At 36.8% G+C, this 14,857-nt stretch overlaps 1 long non-coding RNA gene across 1 annotated transcript; it reads right to left on the bottom strand.

Annotated features, from left to right (window-relative positions):
* Positions 1 to 9,028: 9,028 nt before the first annotated feature.
* Positions 9,029 to 14,578, bottom strand: LOC131518165 (uncharacterized). The gene is made up of 4 exons (XR_009264957.1): positions 14,534 to 14,578; positions 13,653 to 13,759; positions 11,128 to 11,204; positions 9,029 to 9,115 (listed from the first exon to the last, which is right to left on the bottom strand). It is a non-coding gene; the product is annotated as an uncharacterized LOC131518165 (long non-coding RNA).
* Positions 14,579 to 14,857: the final 279 nt, after the last annotated feature.

Here is a 14,857-nt window from a genome sequence, read left to right as displayed (position 1 = left end):
TGAGCCCAGCAAAGGCAAATGTTGGTTGCCAGGAGGCAGGCCTGCATGGCTTCTGCATCATTTGGGGTAGATCTGAATCTTATCTACCTCATCAGTAGCATAAACTGTCTCCACGACAGCATGGGCGTCCAGAAAGTTAGAAAAAGGACTGTGTTCTTCCAAACTGTTCCCTGATTGGCTGAAGTCACCAATCAGCTTGCAGGCGCTTTACCAGTTCTCTCACTCTTGTGCAATGAGTGGGCTTGGGTCCAGGTTGCACACAGAGGTACAAATGCAGAAGCTTTTAGAGGCTTTTAGTTACCCTCCGACCAGCGGTTGGTTATCCAGCCTTTTTGTCAGGACTGAGCCTGAATCCGGCATACCATCATCTCTGCAGTCTTAAAAATGAATCTCAAAGGTGGCCATAGAGTTCATACTCATCCCTATCAAACACCCTGCTACTGCTTTGTCCCAATAGATCATTTTACTTTAGCACTCAACTGCTCCTGCGCCATTTGGCTGTTCCACACCAACTACACAGGAATCCCTCATTAAGTTGAGGGGCTACATTCCTGAAAAGTCCTGAGGTTGGCAAAACTACATTTGGCAAGGCCAAGAATCAGAAAATAATTAAAATGGTATTCAGGACACAGACCTAATAATAATGAATAAAATTCTAGAAGCCATCTGATTTCAGAAAACCAGAATAATTAGAGTTAGAATTGGTCTCCAGTTGGTAACCATTTATTTGTTTAGAAAATATTGTTTCATCATCGTGACTGGCTGAGACAGAGCCTCTTGCAAATTTTATGCAACACAAACTGTACCAGCTCAAAAAACAATTTTTTTTAACCATTCCTCGCTGGGTTGAAATTCAACGTCCTTTGCACTCATGTCCTTGTTTTCATTTTTGCTACCTCTGTGAAATTCCAAGTAACTGTTTATCCTTCTCTTAAGTACCAGCTGGGTTAAGTACACAAATTACTGATGGTCCCTCTCCTCGATTTGAGGGGATAGAGCATAAATAATCCCCTTCTACACCATTCTATAGACCCTAACACATGGTCTGCTGAGGGGGCGGAGGGAGAGAAATGAAATGATTTGAATTGCACATAAGGAATAAGACCGTGTTTAAAATATTTCGTGTACGAATGTGAAACTTGGCTGATCTCAGATCCAAAGCTGATGAAGGGTTACAAGTTTACCTTCCCTTCTCACCTCTGAGGTTTTGTGATAGAAACGAAAACTGTCTTCTAATTTGGCTGTTCACAAGATAAATTACAGAGCGTGAAAATGAAATGTGGAGACACAAAAAGAATGACGCAAAGTCTTCCCAGGAAATACGAAAAATATTTGCATTATGGCTTCCGTGTCAATCTGTTTTGGAATTTTTTTTCACAAAATATTAAAAAGTGTATTTCCACTATGGCTTTCTCAGTACGAACTGCTGCTGGAGCCTACATGGCTTTTCTGAAGACAATGTTTGGAAATGGTTTAGACTTTTTTAAAGGCATGACCTAAAGATATTATTATTTCCAGCAAAAGAAAGAATAAAATAGCCTTTGAATGTATATGTGTATATATATAATATATTCATATTCCATGGGTATCAAAAAATCATATAGTCCCAATAATGTTCTTGGGAAGCCATAACGTAACACAGAATGTATGCTAAAACTGAAGGTGATAGGTAATGGCAACTAGAAACTATACAATCCCGGTAAACATAGAAATAAACAAAAATAGAAAAAAAAAATCATGAAGTGACATTAACCAAAATAAATTCTTGACCTTTTTATCACATTGATTAATTAAAATCTTAACAAATAAAAAGTAGTTGCCAGGATACTGTATCGTGTTGTATAAAGGATCCATATGTAGTCATCAGGATAAAACCTTTCTAAGCTACATCACTGTGAGCTACTAAGGGTAGATTCCTATCTGGTACTCAAAATATTTAAAAGTTTGTCTCAGACATACATTTATTTATAATTTGGTTTCTGATATACCAAGTTATTAGATATCAGTTTTCAATTTGCCAAACATAAGGTGTTACCTCTATTGGAAGGCCATGGCATACTCTAATGTTCCAGCACTTTCCACCTACGTTAAATGTTGATCCCCAGACAAGCTTCAGTGATTCATCATTCTTGGCATCCACTTCCTTGAGACATCTGATTGGATTGAAATAATGTAAAGAGAAAGAGAAAATATACAAACCAGGGATATGCACACACACACACAAACACCACGGAGTTTCTCTTATTCTCGTTGTTACTAAAAGAAAATAATGAAACATACTTATCGTCAGCCACACAAAACGATAAATAACCTCGGAAAATTGTTAAAGAGATGCTGGCAAACAAGGTACAAATAACAAATGGTTACGATGCTTGTTTTCGCAAATCAGTATCACAATACAGCGCAATGTCATGGCTCGCATGTTTTGAGAATCTATGCCTGTCTGTTCTATGTCCATTCAATAAATAGCAGCAGGTTTGGGGTTCCTTTCTTTGTTTTGTTTCCACCAAGAAAGCAATAGCAATGGCCCCAAGAAGAAAAGTGACCAAGTAACCACAAGGCTAGTGTGGATGGCTTTGTCCAGGGCAATGCGTGTGTACGAGGTATTTCTGAGTGGCCTTAAAATGTGACCTGGCCTGCTCAATACTCAAGTGCCCTCTTAATGCTTTTCCCTTTTTATAGGAACTTTTGATTATCTGGTCCACCTGCGTTGAACTATCTCATGAGTCACAGGTAACCCTAAACAGCTTCCCTGGTTTCTTTAATTATTTTCTAGGACTCAGGGCTGCAGTGATTACCATATGATAGCTATTGCTATTAGTTTTAGTATCCAGCGTGTGAAATAGAAAAACTCCCTAAGGACCAAAAGAAGTTTTAAGGGATAACAAAATCGTCTGTGTTTTACATAGGGAAGGCTAGTACGGAGTACCTACACAAGTGCTCTATTTTTACTACCGCTCTTCCTCTTTGCTTGGAAATGCTTTTGTTTAGAGTGATGTTAAATATCATCTAACCAGACAGTGGCAGGAGCATTGATCTGCTTAACCTTGCAATGAACTGAACAAGGTTCATCCATTCCCACAGCCAAAACCTGGGCCAAATGTGTGAATGGCTCTGACAGGGAAAAGTGGGAGCTTCCCTGATTAATAGCTAAGATGCAGGGTATTTGAAAAAGAAATTAGAAGAATGCATTATCTGGAGACATTTCCTGCCACCAAATCACCCGCACTTAGGCCGATGACTGAGAAATCCCAGAAGGCGTTCTCCTGTGAATGTGGCCTACGTCAATGGCACATTTCTGAATTGTCAGGCTGAAACCCCATCAATAGTCATAAAGAGAAGGATGTGTCCTCATTGGGGGTGTGTTGATGGATCTGATCCAGAACATGAGAGGTGACTCCTGGGTTAGCTGGATGTTGGACATATTTGGGTCTGGTGACCGTGCTTCTGATTCTAAATCAAAACCATTCTCCCCGCATCATTCAGTACATTACATAATATGAGTAGGGTTGTCTATATGCATAATTATCACTGCTCATGAGAAACAGGCCCAAAAGAATTCTCTGACCTTGTGCTGATAAATTGTGCTGAAGGAACAAGGGGCTCAGAACTGCCAGTCTCAGTTACAGACGCTGAAAAATTAAGTTGGACTGAAGGGAAATCAAGCTTCTGCATGGCACATTTCTCAGTAGGCTGAGACTCTAAGCAATTGAAGTCTGTTTCTGAGGACCCCAGTTCAAGCCCTACCTCTGCTCATCAGTCAGCACATCATTCTCGGCACTAAGCAACATGCTTGTAATTTCCAACCTGACTGGAATTAGCTCCTGAGAGGGGGAGGAGAGGGGGAAGGAAGTTAGAAAGAAATGCCTCAAAAAAGTACTCCTTCTAAATCAGAAACATCTGCTGGAGTCATAAATGGTTTTAAGTAGAAATCAACGACTAGAGGGTTTTCATAGGAGAAATAGAAAGAAACGAAGCCACCCCTCACTGAAAGTTCCCAGGTAACCGAAATCAATGATATCACTATGTATTAGAGCAAACTGTGAACCTGCTTGGTGGCTGACACTTTGGCATGTTGGATCCGGCTCCTACTACAAAGGACCATGGGACACTAAGGACCTCTGTGTGCTATTCATAATGCCTGAAATGCCTGGGCAGGACTTGGCCACTTGACGCACATTTGTTGCCGTCCATTAATCTCACTGAAGACTCTTCTTACTATAAGTCTTCAGGGAGCTTTTTTAGAAGAAGCCAGGAGCAAGAGGGATGTTCCTCTCCCTCAGCTCTAACAAAGGCCACACTCTGACTTGTAGAATTTTCCTAAAGATACAAACAATACAGGGGCGCCTGGGTGGCTCGGTAGGTTAAGCATCCAACTTCAGCTCAGGTCATGATCCTGTGGTCTGTGAGTTCGAGCCCCGCTTCCGGCTCTGTGCTGACAGCTCAGAGCCTGGAGCCTGTTTCGGATTCTGTGTCTCCCTCTCTCTCTGCCCCTCCCCTGTTCATGCTCTGTCTCTCTCTGTCTCAAAAATAAATAAACGTTAAAAAAAAATTTTAAAAGATACAAACAATACAGAAGGCAAAAAGGAACATCAGCTTCTGCCTCTCTGGTGTGTGTGTGTGTGTGTGTGTGTGTCGGTGTGTAGTTGGGAAAGATCTCAACATGGATATTCTAGAAGGAAATCAGAAGCTGTCCAGCCTCACTTGATCTTTTGTGTAAAGTCCTCCCAAAACTTCCTCAAGATAAACAACATTTGTTAATTAAAAACAAATACAAAAACACACCCCAAGTTCTCAATCAGTGTTGTCACCAGCACAGAAATTCTTTTTTTTTTTCATTTTTATTCATTTTTGAGAGACAGAGAGACACAGAGCACAAGCGGGGGTGGGGCAGAGAGAGAAGGAGACACAGAATCTGAGGCAGGCTCCAGGCTCTGAGCTGTCAGCACAGAGCCCGATGCAGGACTCGAACCCACAAACTGTGAGATCGTGACCTGAGCCCAAGTCGGACGCTTAACTGACTGAGCCACCCAGGCGCCCCAGCACAGAAATTCTTTAGTCATACTTTTAATACATTCGGTCTCATCAAGCACACAAAGAACTCTCTTCTCAGTCATGTTCAGATTGAAATTCAGAGATTGCAAGAGTTCCACGAACACCAAGCCAACCATGTTATAGGTGTTTGCCTTAAAGGAAAGTATAGCATGCCCAAAGAATTCACCAGGGTACCTCAAAAGCAACTGGAAATTGAGAGCTAACAAAATTGACATGATTTTGTCACAATATGCATTACTGACACAAATGTAGAATTGCTAGGGAGCGGAGAATAGGAAGAATGGAAAACATAAACGAACTTTATTTTAATCTGAGCCTGCACGTCTGAATAAGGTAAGTACTGCTTTGCTATAAAAGAGCTGGAGGAAGGAGGTGGGAGCACAGTGAAAAGAATTTCTTTAAAAGCAAACGTCAAATTGCAACCACATCAATCATTCCCTGATTTAAAAAAAATAAATGAGTGCTTTTCTCCACAGTTGGAAATTTCATTACTTCTGTATGTTCTCCTCTTTGTTTATAAGTTGACTAAGAACTCCTGGAAGTTTTGCTTTCTTTGGGGAAGAGAGGTCAGATTTTTGATGGCCCCAAATGTCCCCCAGGGATTCTGCCCCAAGACTAAGGTTTAACTTATTTTTCCTTCTCTTCTTGGCTTTTTCTTGTGGGGGAACAATAAATATATCTTTCAAATATACCATTATAAAACAGGCTCCCTGCCACGCTAGAGTATCCAAAGAGTCACTCACATTATGGGGTCCTAATGAAATACAGATCTTTCAAACTCATCTAAAATGTCATTTTGCACATGACTATTTTATTGCATAAAATGCAGTAGTCGAGCAAGCAAATGAGTGATTATGCTGAGTTAAAGGCCATAAAAAAAGATGGGAATCTTTTCTTTTTTTTGCAAAAAGTTATCACTTGATAATTGCCTGTTTCCCTTGAATATGCAGGGTTTCAGAAGCCAAAGAGAAAAAGCCCAGAGATGAACAAGAACAAAAATGATTAATGAAAATGGTACTAGGTTTCTATAAGAGAGTACACAACAATTCTGGAATTAATTATCTCTGAAAAGAATACAGTAAGGAAAGCATAACTTGGAAATAACTTTATAGCAAAAGTTCTTCCCACAGAGCCCCGAATGGAGGCAGAGAATGAAAATAAATGGGATAATAAATGATACAGAGGAACACCAGCCAAATGTCTTTCCAGTGATACCAAAACACATTTGGTAAAATTTACAGGCTCTTAAAATCTTATTTTAAGATACAGGTGGAATATCAAGAGACCTAAAAGCAATTTCTTTACATCAGATGACTGCTGGTGCTGTATTTTTCTAAGATTATTTATGGTTGATGCTGACCTTGAAAGTACTATTCTAGTACACCATTATGACACCCGACTCAGAAATACATTCAGGTAAAGCAAATAGACCGTTTCTAGGTAACATAAAAGGTGTATGTCCTAAACCAAACTCTACTCTCAAGGAAACTCTGTGTAACTCGATGTAGTTGAATGGTGCCTCACCAAATTTGTACGGTTTGATGATAGAGGTAATTTGAAAAACAAAACAAAACAAAACAAGCAAAAACCAGTGACTTTCTGGCTAAGGGATATCTCATGCACATTTTCATTTCTGTGACTTTCACGTGAGGTAACAGCATAGTGAAGAGAAAAGGCAAATAGCTTTTATTCTCCTGAATAATCTCACCTGGACTCGTTGGCCTCGGTTTTATTCTCTAAAACTTTGCCTGTCATTTGCTTCCAGGAGCTGTTCTCCTTCCTTACTGTGGTCTCGGCAAAGCATGGAATTCTGCTTCATCACAGCTCCTGCACGTGACAAAATGTTATTATAAGTTTGCACAGAATGGAGAAGTACAGCACAGAGTAGTAAGCGATTTAATTTTTTTCTGCCAACCCTCCCAGTGGAATTTCTTACCAGTCAACTTCCATCTTAAGCCCGCTGCTGTCTTGTGTCTCTAAAGCCCTTTCTTACGACATGTTTCCAGGATCCACGACCTCCAATTTCTTGGCAGCTCTGTAATTTGTGTAAATAGGTCAGATATTTCGGAAATACCTCTCAAACTCAGTGGCCCTTATATTTAAGCCAATCTTTCGCTCTTTTCCATCCCGGTTTAAGAATAATACTTAGCAACAAGGCTGAAGTTCAGAAAGAGGAGACTAGGATATAAGAGACGTCTCAGCTATAAAAAGAAAATATTTAAAAAAAAACATACAAACAAACTTGCCTCGGTCAGCCTTGAAGGAATGTGAGAAGTAGAAAAACAGAGGGGAGGAGACATGAGAGGTTGGGGATGAGAAAAGTGAATTTCCTCCTCCGAATTTAACTTGGAAAAAGCATGGTATATTAGATCATTGAGGAGAATATCCAGTCTGAGGGTCTTTTGGAAGAAATTGGTTCAGAGATGCCCCTGCCCCAATCACACCAACAGAGTAAATGTGTTTTCTTTCCATATGAGATAGTCTTATCATTAAGGCAGCATTTCAGCATTTTCTATTATGGATCAGCCTCACAAAGAAAATCGGGGGCAAATCTCACAAATATCCCGAATTCCTTGCTCACCATGAAGCATACTTCCAATTCCTTATTTAGTAGATAAATACATTTTCTGTTGTTATTTTTAATACACAATAGACATTTCAAAGACAGAAACCAAAATGGTAATTAAGAAAGACCTTGTATCCTTGTTTGTTTGTTTGTTTGTTTGTTTTGCTAAAGCTAATCTGTAAGATTTCTCTATCCCATTACATTATTATACAAACAAACTCCTGACTCCTTCCTAGAAGGGTAAAAAGATATATTGACTAATTCCTAAGAACTCTCTGATTTTACAGAACCAATGGAAATGTCTGAATCCCACAAACTGATTTTCCTGTATTTACAGTTTTAAGATAGCATCATAGGATAATCAAATTTAAATATCATCAGAGTAATCTTGCTGTCTTGGCCTTCCCTTTCCACATTATTGCTCCTACACCTTTAGGACTGCAAAGGCCTCAATGTTCCCTTTTTCTTCTGTTTCATTAGGAGAGAGCTCACCTGCTCCTGCTGCCTTTGGCACAATAAAACTTTTGTTTCCAAAATATTGGCAACTCAGCTAGACAAAGCTAGCATTATGTTCTTTAAATATCAATGCTTTTTGAAGGAAATTAGCTTCTGGTTTTGTGGGGTTTTTTTTTTTTCACAACTACCTTGTATTTACATCACACATTTCCCTGAATGACATGAAGTGATTTACAGGTGTTAACTGATTCATACTTAGGAAGGAGTTGATGGAAGACACAGTTTAGTCTCAGTGTTAGAATTAAAGGTACAGAGAGATCATCACTTCCATGAAGACAGAAAAGTAGGAGGGATAAAAATCTGCCAATTGAATCACAATTTGGCCTCATTCACTCACTCACTAAGGAGAGGCACAGTATACAGAACATGTGGACTCAAGGGCGTCAGCTAAGCTAGCTTTTCTGCATCTCAGTTTCCTATCTTTAAAATTTATAGTGCTTGATTATTGTTGGTAAGCCCATCAACTCAAAACTGATTCTTGTGTTTATCCAGCTAAGCGCACACGTGCACACACACACACACACACACACACACTTGCTTAATTTAATTAAGATGAAATTTTACCCTCAATTTTTTGCTTTAAAAGCAAAAGCCAGAGCACCCGGGTGGCTCCTTCGGTTAAGCAACCAACTCTCGATCTCAGCTCAGGTCATGATCTCATGGTTCATGAGTTCAAGCCCCATACCAGGCTCTGTGCTGACAGTGTGGAACCTGCTTGGGATTCCCTCTCTGTCTCTCTCTCTGCACCTTCTCTGTGCTCTCTCACTCTCTCTTTCTTCAAAATAAATAAATAAACTTTAAAAATAAAAACTATTAAAAAGAGCAAAAGCCAATTGGTCATCTTAAGATAGTAAAAAAAAAAAAAAAACACAACATTATTTCATTAATTTCCAGAAAGAAATATAGAAAGAAGGCAAATATCTATACTTTTTACAGGCTCAGTTTCATCCACATATCTTTCTGCTCCATCGCTGCTCCCTGCAATAGATGAACATTATCAATATTGACTTCCTGCCAAACTATTGATGTAATAAGTCAAATATGTCACAATTTTAGTAATTATGTGTTTTTCCATAATTGAAGTTCTGAGCACTTATTGTTCTTAATATGCCTTCTCATGTACTCATTCTTTATCAAGGAAAAATGCAAAATTTGATCATTTCAACGGCATAATTTGTTTGTTTTACTTTTTACCGCTTCTGCTCCTTTGTTTGGTTTCTGTGTGTGTCTGTGAGTGTGTATGGTTACACGACCTGTACTATTTCCTCATTCCTTCCAGCTTTTCTCAGTTGGTTCTACAATGAGTGAACTTGGGCCTACCACTGACATCAAGACAACATCATGCTCTGCTCTACTAAACAGCTCCAACCACTTCCTTTTCCACTCTGTACCATACCACTACCATTGAGAGATGAAAGAAACAATTAATGATAGAAAACAACTAAATATTTTTCTTCTTATCACAAGACTGAGAAACCTGCAGGACTATTATCCTTTCTGGGGCCATACTGAAAATGGTGAAAACATGTCGCATTCATTACAGATGTCAGATTTTTCCAAAAGCACAGAATTAACTCAATTCTGTACTTCTGTTACATTTACACAACATGTTTTTATTAGCATGAACTGCTTTTGTTACATGCCCAAGAGTGTTTGGGGTACAATTTATAATGAAGGAGAAACCTTATCAGAGTGATAGGTCACATGGAATTGCTTTTAGCCACAATATAACTGGGACCAGAAATAGTGGACATGTTGCATTTTTTTTTAATTGTTTTGGTTTTGGTTTTTAATCTTTTCCATCCAAGCAGCCTTATATGACACCAAAATGAGATCATAATCTTGATCAACTTGTGATTTAGGAAGAATACTGAGAGAATCTAAATATAGTAAAAAACAAATGACTGTCACTGATATCCAGGATAAAATATTTCAACCTTGTTTTTTAGAGGATGGGGTTATTTTACATATCCCAAATTAACCTCAACAGGAAAACTGCCTTATTTTGGGTAAATCAGGAAAACAGAATGAAATATATGACTAGCAAAAATACCTAGTCTTTCGAAACAATGGACTCTGTTTTTTGAGGAGATTTTTTTTTAACATGTACTTAAATCGATTAATGGGAAACAAAGGTAGAACAAAGCCTAAACTTGAGGATTCCTCTTTCCCAGGAAGATACATTCTTTCTGTTGGTAGGATCAATATGGACAGAATAAACAGCAGTGAGAAAATAATTCTTTTACAAAGGATCGTATGCATTATAATTTAATACCAAATGATGATTTGTCAAATAGAAATCCATCAGTAATTTTTCTTTCCAGAATGATATGACTTTGAAAAATGAAGATTAAATGCAGGAAGTAACCAAACCCACAATGGATTAATCCTCATCATGACTGATAACAATAATCATTCACAAAATATATCCTGATGTTCTTTGCATATTCACTTATTAACCACGTTGGCAAATCATCATTTAAACACAAGAGTTGTCCATGAACATCAGGCACATGGCTCTGTACGTTTTCCAGCTATGGATCTATATTTTATCTAAAGGGTAGGACATTAGTTGAGATTTCTATATACTGGTAATGTGGGGGGCAAAATTTAAATCATCATGGTAACTTCTATCCACTTCATTCTAAATGAATCAGAATGAATTTCTCACCACGTGTGTTAGGCTAAAAATAAAAAGCACTTCTGATATTTGGTCATTTCAAACTTCTGAAATTTGTGCAACACAGTTCTTACAAATAGTGTAAATGGGGCTATTATTTCAAGAGTCAACACATTCCTACTGACACGTACCTCTTCTTAAATAGCCTAAAGTTCTTTTTCATTGTGTTAAACAACCATTATCCTCTAGATCTGAACTAGAAAACCCAGGTACACATCACTGAAAGTCTTGTCATGAGTCATTTGGCAATTATGTGAGAATAATTACCCTTGGAATCCTGACTCACAAATAACTTAGCCAGTCAACCCACCTTCTTTGTGCAAAAGCTTCATGTGAAATGGGAACCAAGGAAATAAAATAAACGTCTGTCTCCAATATTCAGAACATCTGCATGAGTAAAAATTATTCAAAAAGATACCATGAATTTTTAAAATAAAACGCAGCATGTAAAAATTAAGCACCTGGTCTTTTCCTTTATATTTCATTAAAAAATTCTAAATAGACTATCACCAGCTGTACATTTTACTGCATTTTTTATTATGGCAGGCAGTCAAAGCAATACTGCATCCTTTCTCATCTGAGCTCCACATACAAATTTATTTATTTAAAAAAAGAAAAAAGCAGAGCAGGAATTGTGTCAGAGGCAACAAAGAGTTAAGGATGCCACACAAACCAATAAAAGACCGTAAAAATGATCCCCAAACAGACTTGATTCCAAATAGAAAGTTTGAGATAAAAGAAAAATGACATTGTTTCATTTCTTATTCATTCAAACTGCCTAAAAGAAACCTAAAAATTTGGACAAGAAATTTCGTTTAGCTTCAGAGAAAGGATATACTTAATTTGCAAGTAAAAACTGAGGAAATTAATGCAGTGAAGTCATCTTACTGTTCTTTTTGTCACATAACCTGATGATTCGTAAACCAAGCAAAAAGAACATACGTGTTATAAGCCTGGAAGCAACACTTTATAAATTTCATAGTTGGCTGACATATACTATAGGGTCAATACCGATCAAGTCTCCATAGTTTTAAGACAAACTAGGAATAATTGGGGAAAATGTTCCTAAGATAAGCAGGAATCATTAAGTCCCAAATGGGCAGATTATCTTAGCTTGCAATTAGCAATTCTAAATTGTTTTATATAAATTGATTAGTGAGAGGATTTGAGGCCTGGGGTAAATTAAAAGCTAGAGGGAAACTGCATACTTTTTAGAAATGCTATAAAGCACTAAACATTACTAAGGTATGTTATCAAGTTCAAGCGTACTGTGTATGTTGATTTTAAGACTTACATCTATGCTGTCGTTTTTGAAAATAAATGAATGTTCCATATTATTTGCCTTTAAAACCAAAACTCAGGGAGGAGAGAGATGGGAAATAAGATCGTGGACTTACCTTTTTGATAATTAGCTACAGTTGGTGTCATATTTGTAAAGACAAGTAAAATCTTGATGTCAATATCATTGAACTAAACAACCAATTTAAAAGAATATAACTCTATATTCTATTTTATTGCTCATAAAATCCTAAGAAAACAGGATACAATCAACAGAAATATTGCTTAAAAACTTATAATACCAATTAATTGGCAAAATTTTCATGATTTCTCCTACCTATTAGGAAAAAAGTAGAAACTACCTCACCTTAGCACATGGCTGCAAAAGGGTTGATAAAATTGTGTGGGTTTTGTTTTGAATTGTATTCAAATTAGAATTTTCTCATACGTGTGATCCAGTGAAATATGCTAACATTTGATTTTCACATCAGTGATTAATCACTTGTTTTCCTTTTTTTATTGTTGTAACTCTTTCCAATCTTTACTATAATCTTCCTGGGTTGGGGGGGTGGATGCTTCTTAATACTTAGACCTTTAAGAATAAAGAGTTTCACTTAAAAAAAAAAAAAGAATCTTAATGTCCCTATTTAATTTATACTATAACATTTCAGTCCCCCCTAAGGAAGAGTAAAAACATTTTCATGGAAAAAAGCTATTTTAGTGACCTTTTGTCCCTCCCTAAGAGGAAGAAGCCTGACAGGTAGATATATGGAGAGTTTGTTATTGTAAATTCCAGATCTTGTGATTATCTCTGACTCAACTTCTGGGGTTTTATCTGGAATTCCTGTGAAGGGTCAACAAGTGTATTACTGCCTGTCTTCACCTTCTTGTGACCCTAATTTTAAAACTACACCTTATAGGATTCAGAAAGTAGATTACAGTGCTGAATTTCAGCAGACAAATTTTGAAATGGGATGCATATGAAAATATATAACTAATTCAAACAAACACAAATATATAACTTTTTGACATATTTGTCTATACCCAATTTGGGAATTTAAAGAAAAAATCTGGTAACTTTTTGAATTCTATAACTTTTCAGAGCCAAATGTTCCATGAAACTCTTTCTTCCTGAAGGAATACGTTTTTACAGTATTGCTATAATTAAGTGATTTTCAGTATAGATATAAGTGCAGATGTATTTACATAATACATCTTAATGGATAAAACTGGTGAAGATTCATATTATAATTTTAGAAAATAGGAAAATTCAGATAAAACAGCACATTTTGACAGTATAACTTGTTCATATATATTAGGAAAATGAAAAGAGCAATTTCTGAGTAAATTTTAAGTACATACTTCAGTTCAATGGTCTCAAGCCTTCAATTATTGTTCCAAAGACCGTGAGCACCGGTTAAGAATGACAGAACTATTGTTATTAATTTGGGGATGGTGGAAATTGGTTTACTAAAGAGAACACTTGTAAAATGGATAACAAATACTGGGAACAAATACACAAGAAGAGAAATTAAAGATGAACATCTGGAAAACTACCTGGAATGGAGGTACTGCAGTGAAATGCTTGGAGAGTATGGCTCCAGTGTTGCATAGTGGGTTCCAGACAACTTGCTGGGTATTTGATCTCAGGCAAGTCACTGAACCTGAATATAACCTAAAAGAACATAAAATTGTGCCTATTTTATTTTATAGGTCTGACATGGGAATAAAAAGTTACATGTTTGGCACAATCCCTGGCATAAAAGCCTTTGTTGTCATGAATGTCCCTTGTAAATTCAACAAATAGAATAACTGAATGATAAATAAAATCTTCCAAATATTACAGATGATCCAAAATGCTCCTAGAGTCTAAGATATAAGGTCCAAATTAATCACAAAAGCAGTAGTGGGATAAAATTAAATTCTTATTAGTAGAAAAGGAAAAGAATTTCAATAAAGAACTAAGCTACGAATTTGGTTTATTGTCTAAAACAGAATAATACATGGAAATCATGAGCTATGGGTGCAACCGTCTTTTGTGTCATACTTGATCCATTTGACATTGTTGCAGACTTACGGCAAATTGAAAGTTGAGGACATTTTAAAATTAAAGGCACAAAAAAAAACCCTGTAACAATAATAATTGGGTGAGATGAAGAGGGTCTAGCACATTTATATTTTCACCAGCAACTTCTCACTCTTTCTTCTAAAATTGAGAAAAAAATTCTGCCATCATTAACATTTTTTCCAAATAGAGCTCCCACAATCATTTAAAGATAAACAAGACTTGGAGATAAAAATCTATGAGACCATTTCTACTTATTATCATACATAAAATATGAAAGGGAGCTATTCTTTTTTATCAAGTTTTGATGGCAAATTTTGTGAAGCTACCTCTAAATATCTCATCATGGTTGTAATTCTTCTTCCACACTTACCCTTCCAGTTGTTGTGGTCCAAATGATTGCTAATACCCTTGTAGTCTTAAAAAAAAAAAAAAAAAGGCCAGTCAATATAATCAAACTGGATATGCATTTAAGAAATAATCACAAAGAACTCACAGCAATGTGCATTTTACATAGTGAGCTTGTCACTTGTTTGCTTCTGCCTAGTGTGAAATTAAATATTCTTGACCAATTATGTGATCACTTTTATATCACTGTCCTCAACTGTTTATCTAAACATTATCATTTCATATGTTTATCCCATCTTTCAAATATGTATAGACAAATCTCTTGTAAGTGTCTTGATGAGGTAACTTC

Source organism: Neofelis nebulosa, chromosome 7, assembly GCF_028018385.1.
Source record: "Neofelis nebulosa isolate mNeoNeb1 chromosome 7, mNeoNeb1.pri, whole genome shotgun sequence".
Lineage (NCBI taxonomy): Eukaryota > Metazoa > Chordata > Mammalia > Carnivora > Felidae > Neofelis > Neofelis nebulosa.
Note: the sequence above shows the minus strand (reverse complement) of the source record. Positions and strands in the feature narration are given on the sequence as shown.